This window comes from Columba livia, chromosome 2 (genome assembly GCF_036013475.1).
Source record: "Columba livia isolate bColLiv1 breed racing homer chromosome 2, bColLiv1.pat.W.v2, whole genome shotgun sequence".
In the NCBI taxonomy this organism is placed as follows: Eukaryota; Metazoa; Chordata; class Aves; order Columbiformes; family Columbidae; genus Columba; species Columba livia.
In genome coordinates this window covers 51,373,028-51,393,671 of record NC_088603.1, presented here as the reverse complement: position 1 = coordinate 51,393,671, position 20,644 = coordinate 51,373,028, and the positions used below count along the sequence as shown (strand labels likewise).

The window sequence follows — 20,644 nt, the reverse complement described above, 5'->3', positions numbered from 1 at the left end:
TTATTCAAATTGATCCAACTTATTTGTTTGTCTATTAATTACTTTACAGCACATTTGGGAATTTTAAGACTGCCCTGTATTCCTTCTCTACAGATGTTGTTCTTCCAGTTAAAACACAGAGTCCACAAAAATACTTTGGTTTTATATCTCTGGTTCTAAAATAGGGAGGCAGAAATTTTTAAACTATATAAATAGGTACACTATGGTACTGGACAAGCAAATAGGTACACCACGGTACTGGACATATCTATTCAAAACTAAAATTTACTGAAAAAAATATAGAACTACAAAATAACCAACTTCAAGCTAAAAGAACAGCAGTTAACATTTAGAAGTGGGACTGAAATAGGAAAGATGTGCCACTTTCACTGATATGTGACATTCTAGTTAACTTTCAGGTCACATTATATCATCAGAAGGCCCAAACATAGAATGACCACTTACAGAATTAATATTAACTTGACTTAATTGCTTTTAAGAGGGTTGTGTCTCAAGAGCAGGCACAACTTAAAACTCATAGCTGCACACTGCACCAAGAGGCTCAGGTTCTGAATAGTGAGATTAATTACTATGAACCAATATGAAGTTCCCAAAGACCACCTGTAGAAGCCTAACGCTAAAAAATTGTACCATAGATAGCAATTCTGATAACTGTTAAGTCCAAAGAAAGTTTTCCTTCAACCCAAGTCTGTCCTTTGTTGTTCATGACTTGCACAGGATTGTATCTCCTTTACATTCCATTTGTCTTCTGTGGCTTCCTTCCTGTTCTCTTCAGCTTTATTCTCATGAAATTCCTGCAAAGTAGTAAAGCACACCTTCCTACTCTGTCTGTAGGATATGGCCTCCTCCAACCTTCATTTCAACAGAGATTTCGACTAGTTACACAGTTAAAGATACACCTTATCTTACACTCTGTCCTCTGAGTTCCTAGCTAGTTATTGGGGGGGGGGGGGGGGGTTGGGGGGAGGAGAGGGAAAGGCATTTAGATAGTGTTGTATTCAATGGGCATGAGAGACTTTAATCCAAGTAAGACTAAAAACTTAAACTCATGCACACACCCACAAAATCCCCCAAACACAAGCACAAGACGCTGTATGTAACTTTCTGGCAACACTCTAGATTTTCAATGAAGCAACACAGCAGGAATTACAAGTAACAAATATGCGACACATTTAAATGGTGGGAAGACTTCCCGTCAGAGGGGCAGGGCAAGACTTACAAGCATACAGGAAAGAACTCCTTACAAAGAGTTTTGCTTTCTCTGAGTGTTCAGAACTAAGGTAGCTCTGCTTGACCCTGAAATAGCAGCTCTTACCTATCCCTCAGGCCAAAACAACATTTCTCATCTAACACGCAAGATGAATGCACAAAATATACTTGAGTACAGCTTATACATCATACAAATTACTTTTACATTTATAATGAACATCTGGTTTCATGCCAATGAGCCCTGAAATAACTTATCACCAAGATTTTGAAAGATACGCCATGAAGCACATGGCTAGATGCCAGATAAGAACAAAGCAAAAAGAGCCATTATCTTGCCTTGGTTACAAAGTAAGCGGAAACATGAGTATTTGTGCTTTTGCTAGCAAATTAATTTTGCCTACTTCCTATTATTTATTTCTCATGGGTTTTAAATTTTGGTTTCTACAAAGCGATTACACAACTTAATTCTAAAGTTATGCTGTTTAATTGAGCAAGAACTGCATTTGAAAGATATTTAGACAACTTCTTCCCGAAAAAAAAAAATTAAACCCACCTCACCACACCAGCTTTGTTTTGTTTTTTGTGTGGGTTTTTGTTTTTTAAATTTCTTTGAGAAATATGTTTCTCCAATTTCCTGTACTCTAATGGTGACCTAACAAAACAAGGCAGTTGCCCACATCCCACATTCATATTGAACAATACTCTTCTCAGAATGTTGGAAGATGGTGCTGAAGCATGCACAGCACAATTTGCAAGCTAAAACAAGAAAGAAAAAAAGGAAAACTTCTGTGTCAGTAGGACATTTGAGGGAACAGCAACGTCACCTTCTCCCATCCCAAGAGTGAGACTCACAGATTCACAAAGTCAAATCAAAGTGCTCTAACCTTGGACTAATTTTTCTCCGCAGCTGAAGAAGCTCTGCTACTAAGCAGTGTCCTGTAGAACGCAGCTGTCCTTTCACAATAACTTCATTTCTTGTTCTACAAGAGCTGAGGAAATGGCAGAGTAAACTGCTTGCAAATGCGGTATCAGCATTGCCTTACTTTTCTCTCCATTGCCTCTTCCCCTTCTGGGTTCCTTTTTAACAGCATATCCCAGACTCTTTACTTCTAAAATGAGCATGTATGATTTTGTGCCTACCTATGAGTAAACTCAAACCAGACAGAGAGAACAGCACACGAAAGAACAGTTCTGCAGTGTTAAATCAAACTGACTTTGAAAATATACTCTATGCTGAATTCATGACACACTTGAAAACACATTTGCCAGAATTCAAAATGTGTGGAGTTCAGCTTTTGTTTAATCAAGAGTGTGATCTTAAGTATGCAACTATATTCTAAGAAAAATACTAAAAACTAACACAGAAAAAAGATGCACCATAACACATTCTGAAGGTTTGCCTCAGATCTCAGCTGCACTCAAGATATTTAACCACGGCAAACTACAAAACTGAAGTGCGTGCATTTTATCAGTTACATCATTAGAACATACAAAGTAGTACCTCAATTACAGAATTGATGATATATCATCTCATTTTAGACCAATACATTCCAATTGATACTATTATGTTATTTAATTAATTACCAGAACTATTTTCTTAAAAATAAACCACCTCTTTTTTGGTTTAGATGTTCTAGTCTGGTCTTGCCAAAGACCTGAAACTACGTCAGGATTTTAAGGTTAAATGCAATCAGTTCCCCATATTAACATATGCATACAGTATTTTTGTATGTTTTACATATAGGTACAGCCAGTAACATGCCATAGCCACATGCAATTAAAAAAAAAATTGCTGTAAGTCAACTAAACCTTTTAGGTGCCAAAGCATATATATTTTGTCATGTCAGCATTTCTCTGAATACAAAATACAATTCCTTAAAGAGACCAAACATCTGGTTGCCCTGAACTTCAAGCATGAGACTGGTTTATTACACAGGATACTCATAGACCTTTGTTTGTTTTCTCCAATTCAACAACAAACACATGCCCCAGGACTGTTAGCCAAATACTGCTTGGACAAGAAAAGCTCTTATTTTGCTGGCACAGAATTGCAGGACTCTTTCTGAAATATGTCAGTCATTTTATGTATTAGTGCGAAATGCTCAGTATTCCATCACCCACTCAAAAACTATTCAACAAAACAGTGCAAAAGTTTTCTCCAGGCAAACTAAAGCTCCAGAAATTCTTCAGAGCTCTTAAGAAATACAGTATTTTAAGAAACTGACGTCCATTTTAGAATACAAGATAAATGTTTGTAAGATTTCTCATTCTTAACTCCTATTTTGCAGCTCTTGAATATCCCTCAAAACAAAAGTATCAGGGTTTACATATTGCCTACATTTTTCTCCTTACAAGGCTTACAGAGCAGTGTAAGGGAACGATTACCCAGTCCAAGCAGCAGCAAATTCTAGCAAAGAACTGCATCTGAACCTTCACCATAAAATATTTATTCTGACATACCTCCACATAATTAATCTATTTTTTTGCTGTCAGTGCTAGATAGAAATTAACTCCTGATGTCTTAAGTGATGCTGTTTTCAGGTCTTCAGCTGATCTTAACATGAAAAGTGTGATGTCATTACTAGATATTAATTTCATTCATTACTAAGATTATTTTTTTTCAATCTTCAATTTTCAATCTTACTCCTAGCTGAATTTAACATACTGAGGCTGAGAGGTAATAGACCAGTTGTCTTTTAACATGATCACTAAGGATTTCAAATTACGAACAGATTTTTAGCAGACAGAGTTAAATTAGAGAACATTTACCAAGGAATACATCTGCGATCCTTTAAAATAACTCGTTTGAGTTACTGGATGCTGCTGTCTAACCACGTGAAATCAGAGTTTCTGTTGTCACAAGTATGATTTAACATTACATCACCAACCACTTCTGCAAAAGCACTGATAATATTGTGCTTGCTGACTTCATTCATTGAATCAAATCCATTAATCCTGCTTACTAGAAATTAGGTTTAGCCCTGTAAAACATTTCAACAAATACACTTATTAAAAGGTATGGTCAGTTTAAAATGGTAAAGTCTCAATACATTCTTTCACACGAATCAAGGCCTAGAAAAACTGTGTTAAAGTCATGGCTAAACACTTGAGAATTTATGAAAATTAGAACACATCACATCAAGAAAACCACATTCTTGTCCCTGAATGCACCAAAAAGAATGCCTAATCCATCTGAACTAAGAGTTAAGTAATTCACAAATTTCAGCATTGTTAAAAAGGTCAACTATTTCCTTCTTGACATAACAAGTTTATAAAGAACAACATTCATCCTGAAAAAGTCTAACATGCAAATAGCAGCAAATATTTGAAGTTAAGGATCTCTGTCATAACAAGAAGAACACTGGTGCATTTTACCAAAAGTATATGGCCCTTAACACTATCAACAAACAAACAAAAACCCAGTTACTCTGCATCTGGCCTACTTACAACTGCAAAGCTGATGAAAAACATCTACTAAAAAAAACCCACAAAACTATTGCCTTATGAATAGAAATGAGCCTTCTTGCAATGCTGGATTGACTAACAAATCCCCCAAACACTGGGATTTCCAGAGCAAAATCACGGCTCAACAATTAATACTCAGCACAATCCTACATCACATTATAAAAACCAGGATGACAAATAGGCATAATAAAATGGACTGGCAACACTGTGCAGAAATACTGTGATGGCCTTATACCTCTAAGCACAATAACATGATTTAAAAATAAAAACAAACAAACCACCACAACAACAAAACCTCTTTCTCCAAGTTTAGTATTTCTGGTGAATATTCTCCAAGTTAAAGTCAATCATTGTATCTACTTACACCTGATCACCACAAAATCGGATAGTGACTCAAAGTTAGCACTTCATCAATGAGTAACTTTAACTGCTAGTGCAGATCAAACTGCTGTTAAGCTTAACCAGTTCACTCTGCAGACACACCAGTGTAACCCTTGAGATACATGTAAAATATTACACCTCAGGAATGAATGACCCACTTCTCATTTGGATGCTAAAATCGCGCTGTGCCTCCCCTAAGTTGCTTAAATTCAGTCCAACGCTAAAATTAAACCTCAGCATATCATTTTCCCTGATGGAAACCGGAGGTTTTGCATGCCCTGGTTTGTTCACGCCGCTTTCAGCAGGACGAACAAGTCACTGTACCTCCGTTAAGATGTATTTGGTGAACTGGGGTCTGAGGCAGAGGGAAAAAGCAATTCCCACACCCCAGCCTTCAGGTTCGCCAGCAGGAGACATGAGGGAGGCGGGGGCGCGGGAGAAGCAACACACACAGCTCTGCCACTCAGCGTCCCCCAAAACCCCTCTTCCCGGAGAGGGGACCCCCGCCCCTCCCGGCGTCATCCCAGCACGTCACCACCTCCTTCTTCTTCTTCCTCCTCCTCTCTCCACCCCCAACAAGCGCCGTTTCTCGCCCTCCCGCATCAGCGGGACAGCGACTGCGGTACCCGGGGAGGACGCACAAAGCCGTCCTAAGGGAGCGGGCCGCCCCTTCCCCTCCCCAGGGAGAGCGGGAGGGAGGGGAAAGGAGCGGAAGGGAAGGGGGAGCGGGGCCGCGCGCTGCCCCCCCGCCCGCGCCAGCCGCCCTCGCGCCTCTCCCCTCAGCCGCGGCCTCCTCGCCGGGGCGGCGGCTCCCGCCGGGGGTGCGGCCAGGCCGCCCGCCCGACAGCAGCGCGCCTCGCATCCCTCTCGGCGTTTTCCCGCCCTTCGCCCCTTCCTCTCGCTCCTCGCCGAGGAGCGACACCGACGCTTACCGCAGGCGCACCGCTCCGGCCCAGGGCGAGGACCAAACCGCGGCCAGGCACCGCCGCAGGCCCCGGAGACTGGCGAGGCGGGGCCCAGCGCGGAAGGAGGCGGGACCATGAGCCGTAGGGGGCGGGGCCACGCGCCGTTAAGGAGCGGGGCCTGTTTTAGGGGCGGGGTTTATCCCACTGCCCCCTCCGTGGCGCGGCGGCGCGGGATTGTGAACTTAATTAAAGGGAGAGGGACGCGCTGCAGTGCCACCGGGAGGGTCTCGGTAGCGCCCCGCTGCTGTCGCTGCCGCCTCGGGCCACGCCACGCCACGATCCGGCCTGGCCGCGGTGTGAGGGCTGAGCGGCCGAACAGCGCTGGGGGCTGAGGGCAGGAAGGTGCGGATGGGCCACGCCTGGCCACGTGCCTCGCGGGTGGGGGCTCGTCTCTTTAAATGTGAGCACCTCCCAAATTGCAATGAAACCATCAAAAGGAGCAGTGAGGCTGAGTATCTGTCCTTGGCCTAAATTCTGCTTAAGCTCCTGTGTCTTGTCATAGTAGAGTCCTTATACAGAGATTAACACCAGAAAATTGGAGTGTGATTGGCATTGTTGTGAGACTATGACAGAAACTCAACCAACCAGCCACTTAAGAAAACCATCCTTTTCTTTGAAGTAGGGTCCCTGTCCTTATCAAAGCCCAAAGCTTGGCAAATGCTTGTGTATATCATAAGGTTTGCCTGCAGTTCAGTGTTGCAGGCTAGATCTAAGATATGTCTCTTGTAACAAGAAATTAACAGCAATACTCTGCTCTGCTGTACATATCAAGATACACAGGGAAAAGAAGAGCAAAACAAAATTCATCACAGCTATTGCATTACAGCGGGGAAACGGAGGAAGAAGGCTTAAAGGAGAGGTCTAAGAAAACGAGGCATCTATCCAGCTAGTGGACACACACCCCGCTCTGCCTGGTTCTGCAGGACCCCTGCGTGTCTTCAGGGAGGTGATGCTGACTGCTGAGGTGTTCAACCTGGAGTCGGGACACAGCTGAAATACAAGTACACTAAGCATTTAATATAATAAAAAACATTCTGGTGAATAACAGCTGAGGTGAATCCCTTCACCCTTATTCCACAAACACAGAGCTTGCAATAAAATGCCCTGTCCACTACTGCATCTTGTTCGTGGGAAGGAGAGGGGGTTCCTTTAGCTGTGAGGAAAATCTTGCAAGATCTTTTTTTTTTTTTGCTAATCATTTTTTCTTAATCAGTCAGTAAACACACAATCACTTTATGGATTTCCGTGCCTTTTGCCTGTGTTTATTTTTATTATCTTGTTTGTTTGTTTGCTTTTGGTTTTGCTTTTGTTTTTCGGAGTTACTGTACTAAAGACCACCTCAAGCATTCAGGCATGTAGCTATATTTTGGATTTATTGTTACTTTTCATACAAATGCAAAGAGAAAGACTTTTGAATCTCAGTGGCAGCATGTAGTGAATTTCCTGTCCCCAAATAGTTTTGATACACGTTGTTTAAAACATTGCAAAACAAAAGCAGCTGCCGTTTGTCACTGCATACGCTGAAATAAATTTGTCTTGAAATAAAGTGTGGTTGATGTTTAGCTGAACAGATTAGGAGCATAATTTGTGAAAACACATGAAAAGCCACTGTTATTCAGGCCTGATGAGTGGTTATCAAACTACAAAAAAGCCCAGTGTTACATCTTGAAAATATAGCCAAGTTCAATAAATACAGGCTAGCTTTCAGCTAGCTGAAGCCTATGCAGGCTGTGTGTAACCATTAATATTGCAAGCCAAGCAGAACCCTCAATATTCCTGCAGATTACTAATGGAATAAATTGGTATAAACCAATAAAGACACATCATAGTCATAATCATCTGAGACTCAGGCCTGGTAATCTTATATATTCACAGAACCAGGCAGCTGACTGGTTAATCATAAAAAAGAGATCTGGCTGCAAGGAAAGGACTATGTAGAAGGTGATTAGTTTGTAGCTTCAGAATGGCTATTCTGTTTTGTAGTTACAATAGATATGGTATTAGAATAGCAAAAACCTCTCAAATCTAAATTCCTGAAAATGTAGAAGTAATGTAAAGTAGCACTGAGATCAACATAAAAAACATCTTCTTTAAACTATTAATATTAGGTTGTGCAACGTGTCTCTCACCTCAAGCCTCTTGTCCTGTTGACAGCTCTTCTAGATTAATGGTGAGAACTGGGAGAGTTTAAGCTCTAGAGATGTGGAGAGCTAGGGAAAGGAGTGGTTGGCTTTAAGGGAAAGACATGAGGCGAATATGGAAGGCAGGGTGAAAAGGGATCCTGGATCACATCTAGGAGAGAGGACAAATCTTTGTCTTAAGATAAAAAATTGGTGTCTAAGGACCTGTCAGATTAATGTTTGAGTCTGTTCCTCCTCCTAAGTGGCCTATTTTCTCTCTTCTGCTAGATTGGTCAAAATACTACCCTACAGAATCTCACTGAGGAGAAAACAGCATTTGTTCTGCTTTTCCTGTTCTTCAGGGTGTGTGGAGGTGATCCTGATGGGTGAAAAACTGTTTCAGTTCCTGCCATAAGGAGTCAAAGATCATGTCTTGCATTATTCAGGGAAATTCAAGTAAGGTTTGTTGAAAAAACTTTATTAAAATAGTTAGCAATTAAAGTGCTTAGCACAATATGCTAAGGCTATGTTTTCAAATCTACTGAAATTCTGAGAAGCAAAATATCTTCTTGTGTATCACACACAGTATCGTTACTGAATGCCTTCATTTCAGATCATCTTAGTGAGCTAAATAACACCTTAATTTTGAGAGCTGATAATCAATCTCTGCTTTTGGATAACAATTTGAGAGATTCATGGATTTATATTTAGAAGCCACTCAGGTAACTTTGGACAGATTAAATTATATAGAAATTTACTTTGAAAATCCTTATTTATGAAGAAGTTCAATCAAGCAATCTTATGATTGCAATGCTGCCCAAAGAGAGGTCATTTAACAGTGCAGACTTGGAAAAAATGAGCTGAGCATGGACTAATGGGCAGTTTTTTCCAGGCTGTGCAGAGGTATTTTCCTAAGCTTTAGTGGATCTGAAAGTAGGGAAGGACAGACAACATCAGATCGTGTAAGAAAGGACTCTGCAGCCTCTTCAATAGCATTTTATAAACAGAGGCATGTCTCTCTGTCCTGATGCTGATGTTTCAATGTGAGTGACTGAGTTTAATGTGCAGATTAACGGAATGCCTGCTCCTCCTTCCAAAGGAGGTAGGTCTTGGACAACTTTTCACTTCAATTTTTACCTTGGACTTTGTTCATGTGTGCTTATTACAGGGCACTGAGGAAAGAGTGTCTAATCTTCCGGAGCAAGAGGAATGGAGAGAGAAGCTTAGGGTCAGGACTCATAAGTTACATCCTAAAGCCTTCCTCATTTGGTTTTCCGCTGCTTCTTCTTAAGTTCATACTTTCAGCCTTTAGATCTGCCCCCACTGTAAAAAGCGTGTGGCAAAAATATGTGCCTTGGCAGAATAAGTAGCCAGCAACCAGGACAGTTTAATAATATTTATGTATTTTTTTTTCAACATGCTTATTGTCAGCTTTAAATTCTTTCTTTCTGGGGAGAAACCATTAGGGTTCAGTATTTATTTGAGGGCCGAAGGAATCCTAATTCTATATTCAAAAGTGTTACCACCGCTGGATCTAAATTTATTTCTAAAGATTACTCAGCCTTAAGCTGTGGCAAGGGTGGGGCAAAAGGGATACCAAATGGAGGCAAATATGTCTGAGCTTTTCCTAATGATGCTTTTTAGAAAGAGGTTGTGTCAGTCTGCGGCATCAGTGGAGAGGAGTTTGGGAAGGAGCAAGACTACCGTCTTGTTGGTTGGCTTTCCTGGGGACCAGGTTGCAATACAGAGCTTCCTAGTCAGTGCTGGAACTGGAATATGGATCATTTTTTCAGTGTGATCCTTTACGTAGGGCACTTAGCAGGTCTAAAGGCAGGGTGTCTCAGTTAAGGCAGGACACTGCTCTTTGCTGTCCACCCTGGCTTTGGGACATCACTTAATTTTCTCACAGCAAATAATGCTCTAGGGTGAAACCTGGGCACTGCAACAGTTATCTCTAATATGCCTCATTACATCAATTAGATGGATGCAAGATGAGCCACTTTTTGACGTAAGAGTGTCAAGTATCTCTTCCTGCTCTTTCATGCTCTGGTAAACAGCTAAAATGAGTTAGTTGGTTCATGCAACAGAACATAAACAAATAATCCTGTAAATAAACAAGGAAGCTAAAGATAGACACTAAGATGGACCAAGCCATTATACCCCCAAATCTCCTTTGAAGTCAAAGGAACTGGTCTGCTTAAATACATTTAAGGATGTGATGAGACATTCTGGTTGTCAGACCTCAAGCTGCAAATCCGTGACCAAAGACATCCCTGGCTAGCTGGGAGTTAACAACTCTGCTTCTCTGGCTAATAAGATCCCAATGTCTACTTTTCCTTCAAGAAAAATGAAGTAGGTTACACTGGGGGTGATCAGATTGCCTCCCAAATAGATAATATGGGTAGGATGTGATCAAGTATTTCTGCAATAGATCAGGAAGAAAAAAACCCTTTTGCATGAGAAATTATGAAGTGATTATAGAGTTAAGATTCTCACATAACTTGCTTATTACACTTCAATGTTAAAGCTGGTGTTAATGCTTTCTTCCATTATGTGGTTCAATTTAAGGGAACGAACCACTCAGAGCTGTAAGCTTACTTTGTGACAAGAAAATGACTAAGTGAATCCAAGACCCAAACTCCAACCATTTGTCAGGCACTGAAATAAAACACATTCTTTTTTAGATTTTCCTTTTAGGATGACGTGATGGTACTAGCAGAAGCAGTAATTGCTGCTTAATAATCAGTGCAGTAGCTGAGCAGCTCTGCTCAAAATATTTCGTAACAATACTGTATTAAAAGGTACCTTTTGCATGCCATGAAATTAGATACTTCCCACCTACACTTGTTTTCTCAAATGCTAAAAGCCCCCAAATTTCTAACATGTGCATGAATCAAACTTTATAACCCTGGGATCTGAAGGGAACCTTTTCCCTGGAAAAGAAACAGCCTCCAAATCCCACTCTCTCTGATGTCAACTGAAGCTTTATTTGGCTTAAACCCACAGCAGCTTGCTAGTCAACTCAGTGACGGAAATGTTCCTCTCTGAGCTCTTGCCATCATCAAAGCAAGACAAATTCTATCTTAAAGATAGGAGCTCATTCACTTGGGTAGAAGCAAGAAATACTTGTACTTTAGTTTTAAACAAAAGACCATTTTGAATTTCTGTTGACTTTTAGAAAGTTCTTTGAGCACACAGAATGCTGCCAGGTCACTTCACAGCTGATTTTTCATTTTTCTGGCTGTGCACACTCATGTTCTCTCTGCAAACTCTTCGTCTTTTCCACTTCAATTACCATATCTTTCTAATGCATATTATTATTTTCTATTAATTTTTTACCCTCATCAGTTCCCCTCCATCCAATTTAAAGAGGCCCTGTTTCTCTATATAACTTTTTAAGATTGTCCTTCCCTTTTCTTTTATATCAAGCCTCTGCCCCAGGAAAAGTGCTCTCACCCACAGTGTGCGTTTTTGAGTTTAATGAGAGCAAGAATGAGCAGTTTCAAACATTTAACGGAGTTTTCACAGTTTCTTTTCCTTAAAAACTGATGATAAACCCTCTACCTGTGCCTAAAGCTATTTTGCTATCTTTATCAAAAACCTTGTATATGCAATCCTCGTAGACATCAATAATTATCCCCTTTTTAGCCATGAGCTATGTTTTTGTGCATGAACTACTATATATACACTCTCCTCTTGATCTGCTTTATTCTCTTTTATCTGCTTTTTATATATTTCTGGTTTTAATTCTCCATGTATTCCACCTAAATAACTTCCTTTATGCATCTAAATATATTTAGTAAGGTTAACCTTAGGAATATGGGTATATGCTTGCATGATCAAATAAACATTTGATCGTTTTATGAAGCTTAAAAGGATATTATTTTTGTACTTCTTGTGATGAGATTTATTGAAACAAATATGTTTAACTGAAAAAGGAGAAGCTAAAATTACGAAAATACCCCAACACCCTAGCCTGCAAGTTTTAAGTATGACCCTTTGATATGCTTTGTGCTGTTAAAAGAGGAAATATGTCCAGATTATTGTAGAGAAACTGCCCTGTAAGCAAGACAGAGTTTTTCACCAAACTGGATTTACCCAAAAAGGTTTTATAATGCTCATTCTGTAAAGCCTGAGACATCACACCAACGGAGTTAAGTAGATTTACAGCCTTCAACAAACAAATTTACAGTTATGGTTTTATCAGTATGACTATAATAATCTAAGTAGATAGTCAATACTTCTCAGATTTTAGACGTATGTGGTTAACAACGCAGTACTAACAAGAGAGCAAGTGTCTCCTGGGTAATTTAAATGTTTGCAAAGACCTTTACCCCCATTTATGTTCAATAACATTTTCTGAACATAAATATACTGAACTCTAAGGAATTAATGTATGTTTAGAGCAACATCAGTTCTAGAAAGCTTGAAAATGCTGACATGTTGCTTCAACAAAAGGATTCCTTTAAAAGGATGTTTCAAAAAAAGCTGTTCAAAACCATTTGAAAGGAGTGCTGAAATGGCTACCATCCATTTTTTTTAAATCTTAAATGGCTAAAGAGTGAGTAGGTCCCTCTTACCCTTGTTTCCTCCCCGCTCTTCCTCCTCTCTGTTTTGCTTTAAGGATGTTTTAATAGGAACACCACTAATGTCAAATATGTTGTTCCTGTCTGAGTGACAAATATTTTTCTGAACAAAACATTTGTGGGCTATTCTGACTAAGTGGATAAAAAAAGATTAAATCATGCAAATAAAAAATGAGACAAGCAGAATTATGCAGGTGGCAAAGAAAACTGAAAAATTCAAATGACTAAACCTTGTACTTTATTTTTTTTTCTCTATGCTTTAGCACATGACCATATAAATGGGTATCAGATTTTAAAATAACTACAGTCCTTTCTCCCAAAACAGTATATACAAACCCAGCAGAATGAACTGCAGAATTAATATTTTAATTTTCTACACTCAAATTTAATGAATCACAGAATCACAGAATGGTTTGGATTGTAAGGGACCTCTGGAGATCATCTAGTCCAACCCACCTGCTAAAGTAGGTTCACCCAGAGCAGATTGTGCAGGAATATGTCCGGGCGGGTCTCGAATGTCTCCAGAGGAGACTCCACAACCTCCCTGGGCAGCCTGTTCCAGTGCTCTGGCACCCTCAAGGTAAAGAAGTTTCTCCTCATATTCAGATGGAATCTCCTGTACTTCAGTCTGTGCCTGTTGCCCCTCATCCTACCATTAGGCACCACTGAAAAGAGTCCGGTCCCATCTTCTTGACATCCACCCTTGAGATATTTATAAATATTGATGTGATGCCCTTCTCTTCTCCAGAGTGAAGAGACCCAGCTCTTTCAATGAAGCTTATTTACTCTGTTCTTTTAACTGACTACTATCTGAAAATGTCATGTACTCCTTTCCATGTCTTTTGCTGTTTCCATAACTGCAGTTTCTTGTGAAATTCCCATGCAGTTTAAGTTTGTTTTCTAAAATAATACACATGGATCTCATGTATTGGATGCATTTTCAGTTGAATCTAGTCAGGTGAGTTACTCTAACCTGAGATGCTCTTTTTGAAGCTGCTGTTCAGGACCTGTGCTGGCATAGCATCTACTCCATCATACGGGTCCCCTGCAAAGCCCCTTTTGGCTCTAGTGGGATATAAAATATATCAGAGGCACACTCAGAGTGTGCAGTGGTATGCAGTAAGGATCATAGAATCATGGAATCATAGAATACCAGGTTGGAAGGGACCACAAGGATCATCTGGTCCAACCTTTCTTGGCAAAACACAGTTTAGACAAGATGGCCCAGCACCCTCTCCAGATGAATCTTAAAACTGTCCAATGTTGGGGAATCAATCACTTGCCTGGGGAGATTATTCCGATGGCTGATTGTTCTCATAGTGAAAAAATTCCCTGTTATTTCGGATTGAATCTCCCCAGGAGTAACTTGTACCCATCACCCCTTCTCATTTCCACATGACTCCTTTTACAAAGGAAGTCTCCATCTTCTTCATAGCCACCCTTTAAATACTGGAACAGGGTGATAAGGTCTCCCCTAAGCCTTCTTTTCTCAAGGCTGAACAAGCCCAGTTTCCTCAGCCTTTCCTCACATGGCAACTTCCCAGTCCTTTGCTCATCTTTGTGGCACTTTTCTGGACCTTCTCCAGTCTGCCTGCACCTTTTATGTATAGCAGGGATGAAAACTGAACACAATATTCCACGTGTGCTGTGGCAAGCACTGAGTAGAGTGGGATCTTTCAAGCTGCTCAGAAACTTGGTGGTCTCTCACCATGAATGGGTACAACCAGGACGCTGGTCCTTTGTGCTTATCCTACCGATAAACTCATGGGAAATGCTTTTTTTGGGGGGAGGGGATCAGCCGATTTCTGGCGGGTGCAGACCAGAGGCTGGGTGATGGACAGAGCGGCAGGAGCCTGGGAGCTGGTGTCCGTGAGCCTCCCCGGGTGCATGCTGGGCCGGTGGCGGGGAGGGCTGGTGGGTCCCCTTGCCTGCACCCCGTGGCTGCGCCCCTCATCGCCTGGGAAAAAGGGCCCAAAGTGTTTTTTTGGGGGATGGGAAGGCGTTGGAAGGGACCATGAAAGTCATCTGTGGCTCTGCATGGCAAGAAACGCCGGCATGTAAGAAAATACTGCCTCTCTCATCACGCAAAAGATATCCTGGAAAGGATGAAATTCAGAAATTCCTTTGGCCCTCAAAATGTAGAAACTGGATGCTGGAAGTGAAGATACATAAGAAGAGCATACCCTGACAAAAGGCCTTCAGATGCGTGAGATATTTTGTCAGTGTTCATCTGGTTGTCAGCCAAGCTAAAACACTGTGCTGTTCTCATTCTTAGTGTTCAGTTTAGCAATCCTGAACCATTGCACTATAGAGAGAAGGAAAAATGTATCTATGAAAATTTTAAAATAGTGTCTGACCCACTGTAGCTCGTAGAGGCTTTACAAGAGAAAAAGAAACATTATTTCCAGGTTTTTGTCCAGGAGTTTTCCCTTCTTTCCAGGAAATAACACTGCAGGGGAGAATCTTTGTTTTGTGCGGCCATCTTTTTATTGGAAAAGACAGTTATGTCATCAGTATTGCTGTGGACTGCAACTTTCTAAAAACAGGGTTGGATGCAACAGATCAAGCTCACATGCATTAGAAACATTAAAGGATTTTTTAATTAGTGAAATGTAGATATAAAACACATTGCATTTCATAATAATTTGTACGTATATAGATAAATTTGGATAAAGAAATTGATTCAGCAGCCATCAAGAGTGGTGCCTTTCTTCACATTTATTAAAGGTACTTGATATGTAAAAGTAGAGACATTTTATTCCCTTTTATGCTGAGAATGCATCCAGGTGTAATCTATTTGCAATAAATGGTTCTGCAAGGTTAAAAGATTTTACAGTGATGTATTCTGTATAATCTTATACTTGCACATATTGATAGAAATACAAGCAAGAGAACACCGTTTATATAAACAGTATATGAATAACAGAATACCAGTTATGAGAAGAAACGACCAAATTAGCAATGCTGTGGGAGCTGCTGCTGCTGCTCGCAACAGGCAGCTGCCATTTTCTGGGCAGTTGAGCCATCTTCTGAGGTTCCCTGAACCTCCTCTTGCTTCTTTGCCTTGATGTGGCACTGTCTTCACTGAACTCTTCTCTCCAGGGATGAACCAACGGTGGCTCAGCTGGCAGAGCTGTGCTCCAACTGCCATAACGGAGGCTGGTAAAGTCCCCAACGGACGCTGCGGTGACCGGCATGGTGGCCCACAAGGCCATGAAGGCCCCATTGTGGGGACATTTTGCTCTTCAGTGAGAAATGCTGCACCTCAGGCACCTCAGGCAGAGCTGCTCCTGAGTGCCCGGGGCTCCATCCCCTTCATGGTGCCAGGACTGGGGTCCCCTCACGGGATAGCGGCCACAGTGTCCCAGGAGGTTCGGGGGGTCTCCGTGACCCTCCAGCTGCTCGGCTCCCTGTCAGTGGTGTTGTCCCCACAGCCGGCAAGAGCCCAGAGGGACAGAGGGGAGGAGAGGGCCTGGCGTCCTCAGGCTGCTGCGCAGGGGCCACGGGGTGTCCCGTCCCCATAAATTAGAGGGGAAACGAGCGGCTGAGGCTTGGAAACTTCGTTCAGGTGAAACCACACACGGTACAAGTTACAAGTTGGCAATCTGTTTAATACATGGTCCTGCAATGAGTTGCAGTCCCTTTTGAATCAAGCCTTGCATCAATCGTTACAAAAGCTTAACATGCTTACAATGTTAAAACAAAAAGTCTGTTGAGCCTCTAAGAATTATGTCTTAACCCAAATGATGCACTTACCTCAATAAGCTACACGGATTCACCCAAACACCAACTTTACAGTGGGGTAAGCCTTACGCTGCCTAACAACTTGAAGAGAAAGGAGGAAGAGTGAGATGAAGAGGTCATCAGTCCTGAGAGAAAGAGAGAGAGACAGAGTGACCCTCTCCTCATGAACTTGGCCCTGTTTATGGGCCTCACATTCTTTCATCAGTGACATACCTAAAGCCAACAGATTTTGCAAAGTCATCTTTCACACTTGTCAAACTTGCAAATTTATTTCTCCCAAGACATATACAGTGCCAAGGGTGGGTAGTTCTGTGACGACAGGTTGTCTGGTGTAGTGGAGCGGGGCCATGGGTCCTTGTTCTCCTTCTTCCCTGGAAGAATAGAGGGGGCTTGGGGACAGAAAGCGGTTAAGTTGGGGACAACCACTGGCCGCCCATAGACTGTTAACATGGAAAACAGTATCCCATAATTGTGACACCCATCCAGGCTCATGAGGTTTAAGCACTTTTTTTTTCAGGAGCATGTTTGATTGCTTTACAACCCATTGGTTTGGGGATACTAGGGAGTGTGGAAAACCCATTGAATTCCTTCATTTTTGGCCTAGTCTTGAACCACCCCAGCAGCAAACTGGCTTCCCTTACCTGACTGGTTTGACTGGGGTTTAAAAGGGGCCAAGGGGAAAAGTAATCAACAAGTCCCTTATCTTATTTTCCACGAGAATTCTTAAATGGGACCACTGGTCGTCCCCTGGCTCACTTACTGGGAACAGCACGTCCAATTTCCCCTCTGAAGATCAAGGAAGTTATATTCCCTTTGTTTCCCAAGCTCCAACAATCTCTTCCACAGCCCCAGTGGGCATACAGTCCATGAGATCCCTTTTTTATTCCCTCCAGCCACAGTAGGTTTCTCTTGGCCCTTGAGGCTCATGGAGCAGAAGGTGGCCCCTCATGATTTTCAGCCCACCTCACCGTGGTCTTTTGTTCAGCATTAGGGCCAATCGACCCCATCCGTCTCCCACATCCACCCAGTTTTTGCACCTCTTGCCCCCAGGTCGATGCTGCTGCATCTCCAGTCCACCCCCCATCTTTAGGGGCTAAAGCATCGGGCAGATGATCTTGCAGCTGTACAGCACGAAGCTGCAGGGAATCAGGCAGGCCCTAGAGTAGGGGAGTCATTCTGTCGGGGTTGGCAATTAACAGCAGCGGGGAACTCTGCTGAGGAACCAAATGTCAGTCATGCGTTGGGTGCAGACGGGCGGCTTTCTGGAGCTTCTCAGTTAAGTGACTAAAGGAGTGGGGTCTCAATGCACAAGAGGTCACCTCTTTCTAAGGGACCTAAACCCCCTGCCCGTGAAGCAACTCTTTGAGTTGAAGATCAGGGTTCCCAGCCATCACGTAAGCCTGCGTCACAGCTTCTGTGCCAATACCCTGGTGCTGCTTTGGGGATGCTGTGGCTGGCGAGGTAACGAAAATACATGCACTCTTTGCATTTCATGTGTGGCTTTGTGGTTGTTCCTGCGATCTGCCTGCCCTGCGCTGACTGGCACAGTCACTGTCACTGCCCCAGCTGGCACTTCATCCCCCTCTGCTGCACGATGACACAGCAGCCCTGCAGCTCCGCAGCGAGTCAAGCCCAGCGTTGCATCTCCCTGCCCTGGTCACAGCGAAGGGCTCCTGTGCCCAGCCCAGCATCACACAATGTGCAATGACTCTACAACTCAAAATACCAATTTTCTTTAATGCAGTAGCATTAAGCAGGCAAAGCGTGTTTGAACAGCTGGCAGTTGTTTGGCTCCAAGCTGATGATATGGTTGCTAAAGGGCTACAAAATAGTCCTTCTTCCAGCAGCCCAGTCACGAATTCATGACCAAACCTGGGAAGAAAAAAACAAAATGCCATAGATGAGAATTACTGAATGCAATAAGAAGACACAATGGAGATCATGGAGGAAAGGAGCATGACGGAAAGGACAGGAGGAGCACAGAACACCTAAGCAAACGAGACCCTTGAATCTCACCCTATCAGAACAGTAAAAGAAGGGTTCCTAAAGAAGATACTCTGAATAAAAAGCATACATCATAAGGTTTTGTCTCCAAGGCTTTAATTTGCTCCTCAGCATCAGGTCTGCTCCGACGGTAGGCCGCATTTCTTTGCATCATTTCAGCATCTGGATCCTTCAGAAGAAATGTGTGAGCTGCTACAATAGCTCTTGGAAGGTCATGAGCCTAAACAGGGATGGGAAGAAGAGGAAAGGGGAAAAAAAATCAAAGTTTCCCAGTTTCTATCAACAAACTCTCGTGCAGCCTATATATTCGCAAAGGGACATCTACTGAAACCACAGTCTCTACAGATACAGTTGTACCCTAGAACTGATACAAATCTTTTGTGTTTTATTACTAGCTGCATCACTAGGAGCATGTTTCTTTTAATGTTAACATCTATTATTATTGCAGAGAGCATCGTAACGATTTTAAGTTAAAAAGAAGACTTTTTTCCCCTTCCTCCCGTACTGCATATCTATTTTTTATAGAGGGTGAGAGAAAGAAAGAGTCTTAGGTATTTGTGAAAAGTAAAAAAACTTGTCCTTTTTCAATGGCAAGGTGCAGTTCCAGCGGTGTCCTTTGGTCTCCCACGTTCCCCAGTGGTGCCCTGTGGTTTCCAGCGGTGTCCTTCAGTATCCGACAGTCTCCAGTGGGCTTCCGTGCACACGCATTTATAGCTTTTATTTTCTATATGTACGTGTTTCTATTATCTATCTAGTCCGAATACACATACATAGAGAGAAGGCGAGAGAAGAAAAAGTCGGAATTATCTGTGGAATGTGAAAACCTTTTCCCTTGAAGGCAAGCTCCAGCTCCAGCTCCAGCGGTGTCCTCGGGTGTCCTGGGGTCTGTGGCGCTGTCCCGCGGTCTGTGGTGGCTCCTAAGGACTCCTCCCGGTGCTCTGGGGCTGCCGACCAGAAGATGGCAGCGACTCTCCTCGCCTCTTCCCCAGGCCGCAGGGCAGAGGAGATGCCCCGGCAGGAGGGCCGGTTGTGCGGGCTGGGAAGCCGGGCTCACCTGTGGCTCCACAGCAGCTGCTGGTCCAGCCCATCCCCTGGAGGTGGCTGTGCTGCCCCTTCCGGCTAGTGGCGGCTGCAGGGGTGGCGCCGCTTGTGGCCAGGCGCCTGTTTGTGGGCTCTGGGAGAGCCCCCGGCTGTCCTGCGGCGCTTCGGGCACCACAGCGCTGGAGGCATTCCGGCCATGCTGGTGTTGTGCCCCAGCAGCCCTGCCTGAGGTGGATCCACGTCCATGGGCTCCTCCTTCTCCCGAGGCGGATCCACCTCCATGGGCTCCTCCTCTTGCCAGGGTGGGTCAACGTCCATGGGCTCCTCTTGCCTGCAGGAGGTGCTGCTGCTCCCGACAGGGGGCCGCTATTTTTTGGGCGGCAGAGCCATCCTCAGGGGTTCTCTGAACCTCCTCTTCCTTCTTGCACTCGATGCGGCGCTGTCTTCTCCGGACTCTTCTCTCTGAGCGTGATCCGATGACGGCTCAGCTGGCAGAGCTGTGCTCCAACTGCCGTAACGGAGGCTGCTGACGTCCCCAACGAACGCTGCGGTGGCCGGCATGGCGGCCCACAAGGCCATGAAGGCCCCATTGCGGGGACATTTTACCATCCAGGGAGAAATGCTGCCCCTCAGGCAGAGCTGTCCCTGTGTGCCCGGGGCTCCAGCACCCACCTGGTGCCAGGCCTGGGGTCCCCTCACGGGATAGCGGCCACAGTGTCCCAGGAGGTTCGGGGGGTCTCTGTGACCCTCCAGCTGCTCGGCTCCCTGCCAGTGGTGTTGTCCCCACAGCCGGCAAGAGCCCAGAGGGACAGAGGGGAGGAGAGGGCCTGGCGTCCTCAGGCTGCTGCGCAGGGTCCACAGGGTGTCCCATCCCCATAAATTAGAGGGGAGTTGAGTGGCCGAGGCTTGGAAACTTAGTTCAGGTGAAACCACACACGGTACAAGTTACAAGTTGGCAATCTGTTTAATACATGGTCCTGCAATGAGTTGCAGTCCCTTTTGAATCAAGCCTTGCATCAATCGTTACAAAAGCTTAACATGCTTACAATGTTAAAACAAAAAGTCTGTTGAGCCTCTAAGAATTATATGAGAAGAAATGAGTGAGCTGCTGCAATAGCTCTTGGAAGGT

General features: G+C 43.4%; 1 protein-coding gene and 1 long non-coding RNA gene across 16 annotated transcripts in view; both read right to left on the bottom strand.

Annotated features, from left to right (window-relative positions):
• Window positions 1-6,101, bottom strand: part of STARD3NL (STARD3 N-terminal like) — a 34,242-nt gene extending 28,141 nt beyond the window's left edge. For 8 of the 15 annotated variants that reach the window (XM_065051858.1, XM_065051862.1, XM_065051865.1 and 5 more), the window contains exon 1: window positions 5,988-6,101. The gene's annotated coding sequence lies outside the window, so the exon portion shown is untranslated. Of the gene's footprint in view, window positions 1-630; window positions 795-2,093; window positions 2,200-3,978; window positions 4,191-5,379; window positions 5,737-5,987 lie in introns of those variants that run through there. The other 7 variants (XM_065051860.1, XM_021284237.2, XM_021284235.2 and 4 more) reach the window with 7 other exon arrangements.
• A 7,564-nt stretch (window positions 6,102-13,665) lies between these two features.
• Window positions 13,666-20,107, bottom strand: LOC110357137 (uncharacterized). The gene is made up of 4 exons (XR_010470182.1): window positions 19,299-20,107; window positions 18,545-18,694; window positions 16,684-18,342; window positions 13,666-16,595 (listed from the first exon to the last, which is right to left on the bottom strand). It is a non-coding gene; the product is annotated as an uncharacterized LOC110357137 (long non-coding RNA).
• Window positions 20,108-20,644: the final 537 nt, after the last annotated feature.